This window comes from Pteropus vampyrus, unplaced genomic scaffold, assembly GCF_000151845.1.
Source record: "Pteropus vampyrus isolate Shadow unplaced genomic scaffold, Pvam_2.0 Scaffold36, whole genome shotgun sequence".
Classification (NCBI taxonomy): Eukaryota; Metazoa; Chordata; class Mammalia; order Chiroptera; family Pteropodidae; genus Pteropus; species Pteropus vampyrus.
The window spans coordinates 6,539,451-6,541,725 of record NW_011888817.1 but is presented as its reverse complement, the minus strand read 5'-3'; the positions used below and the strand labels follow the sequence as shown (position 1 = coordinate 6,541,725).

At 43.0% G+C, this 2,275-nt stretch overlaps 1 protein-coding gene and 1 long non-coding RNA gene across 4 annotated transcripts in view; one reads left to right on the top strand and one right to left on the bottom strand.

The window, feature by feature from the left end:
* PHACTR4 (phosphatase and actin regulator 4) overlaps positions 1–274 on the bottom strand; it is a 77,150-nt gene extending 76,876 nt beyond the window's left edge. For 2 of the 3 annotated variants that reach the window (XM_023529211.1, XM_023529213.1), the window contains exon 1: positions 118–247. The gene's annotated coding sequence lies outside the window, so the exon portion shown is untranslated. Of the gene's footprint in view, positions 1–117 lie in introns of all 3 variants that reach the window. The other variant, XM_023529217.1, reaches the window with a different exon arrangement.
* A 9-nt stretch (positions 275–283) lies between these two features.
* The window catches only part of LOC105290530, a 20,594-nt gene continuing 18,602 nt past the window's right edge, over positions 284–2,275 (top strand). Inside the window, exon 1 of the long non-coding RNA XR_895754.2 lies at positions 284–822. This is a non-coding gene — a long non-coding RNA (uncharacterized LOC105290530). The remainder of the gene's footprint in view (positions 823–2,275) is intronic.

The following is a 2,275-nucleotide window of genomic DNA, read 5'->3' as shown; positions in this document are numbered from 1 at the left end:
TCCCTCCCCCGGACTGCGACCCCCTGGCGGAACCAAGAACGTGGCCCGAACCTAAAAGGCGCCAGCGGTCCGACCTCGCACACTCCCCGCTCACTTTCTCTCGCTCGCCGAACTCACCCGAGTCGCCGCCGCCGCCTCAGCCTCCACAGTAGTTTCCCCCGGAAATCCTACATGGCCCGCCGGCCACCAGCGGCAGCCAGAGCCTTCGGCCCCCGGGACGGGGGGAGAGGGAGCGGGCCAGACTGTAAGGGGTAGGAAGCGCCGCCGCGGGGCCTCACGGAACTTGTAGTCCCCCCGGGCCGCGCAGGCTGTGCCGCGGGACGGACAAAATGGCGGGAATCTCCGCGGGCGGTGGGCCCCACACGGCCTTTCCAGGCATGCGCCGCCCGGCTGTTAGAACCCCGCGAGTAGGAGTAGAACTTGGCCACCTCTCCTGGGCGGTACTGAGCGGGACAAAGGTCTTTGGACTTGGGAGGACAGAGTTCAAATACTGAGCTCCAGTCAGTGCCTGAGGAGGGAGCGGATGCAAGTGTGTTGTTTCAGAAAATTGTTGAGTTCCTGTGTGGCCGAATTTCAGCTACAATCTCCCCTAAAAGAAAAACTATTGAGGGCCAATTGAAGTGCAAAATTCAATTTTGTGAGTGAAGACAAACTCAGGAATCATTCTTGACACAGACTTAAGCCGCTTAAGTCCAGTTATTTTACATCCCAAATAGCTCCTTCCATTTTCTCCACTACCTTCACCTAGAGGAAGCCACCATCTCTCTCAAGTCTGTTTCAGGCCTCCAGGAGAAAGGCGGGGAAATCTATGATTGCATTCAGGTTAGTTAACAAGATTATGTGCTATATTGAGAGTTGGTACACTTTCCAGGAGTATGAAAATCAGGCATCTCAAAAGTATGTTAACCGAGATTCACAAAAACAGTGGACAGGACTTGCTTGAGATAACCTCTTAACTAGGCAAAGATAACCTCTTAACTAGGGAAGGTACAGGCCTGAAGCACTGACAACCCACCATGACCTGCCCAATTAGGAATCTATGATCAGATCACCCTGTGTGGTTACTTTCAGTTAGATTTATTACAGGGTCCATTGGGTATATTCAGTTTGTAGAAATTCAGCAATTGGGATGTGTATACTTTTCTACACTTATCTATACTTTTTTGCATATATATTATACCCTCAATATAATTTTTAAAATGGAAAGTGGCCTGGGCCAGGCCTCTCTTGTCTTCTGAGAGACCAATTAACAGTAAAGACTATTTAAACCATTACTATGTCTGGATTTGGGGGTTACGGGCACTGCTGGAGTATGATGTTAAGAGCAGAGGCTTTGGCAACAAAACTATCTGCCACTTCCTATCTGTGTGCCCTTGGCTAAATTTTTAAAACTTGTTAAAATTGTTTCCTCCTTGTACAGTGGGAAACATTATAATATCTAATATATAAGTTGGTGTGAGAATTAAAGTAACACATAAAGTACCCAATACTTGTATTAGATATATATTCAATGCTTGATAAACAATAACTGTTATGGTAGGTAATGTTAGTTTTCATCTATCTTTTTTTAAGCTTCCAACTTTCCAACCATAAATGTAGACACAGGCTGCAGCTATGAGGATGTTCATTGTAGCACTGTTTAAAATAGCAAACAAATAATAAAGGAGACAATCTAAATAGCTATCTATTGGAGATGGGCAAGTAGTCTGTGATATAGAATACTACGAAACAGTTAATGTGAACAAACTAAAGCATGGATAAAATATTGAGAAAAAATGTTGCACAAGGGTATACACAGCTTGATATCGTGTATATAAAAATTTAAAACATGACAGACAACACTACTGTTTAAGGATGCATACATACATGGTAAAAATATAAAATCGTGTGGAAATAAAATCTTCAGGCAAGGAACTTCTTCTGAAGAGAGGAAAGGGAATGAATGAAAGGAGGGATACACTGGGGTTTAAAAAGTATCTTTGACATTTTATCTCTTGAAAAAAATTGTAAGAAAATAAGGCAAAATGTGAAGGTTTGATAAAGTTGGTGAAAAGTACTTACATGTTTGTTATATAAATTTCTATTTTTCTATATGCATGAGATAGTTCTCTATTTAAGAGAAAGCATGGAGCAGAGCAGTGCACAAAATATGCTACCTTCTTTGTTTTTCTTTTGTAAGGAAAACAGTAATTCATTTGTATCAACAATTGCTTTTATGCCAACCTGAAATCAATGACTTTTGTGGTGAGGGTGAGGGGAGGAAGTATTGGATTTT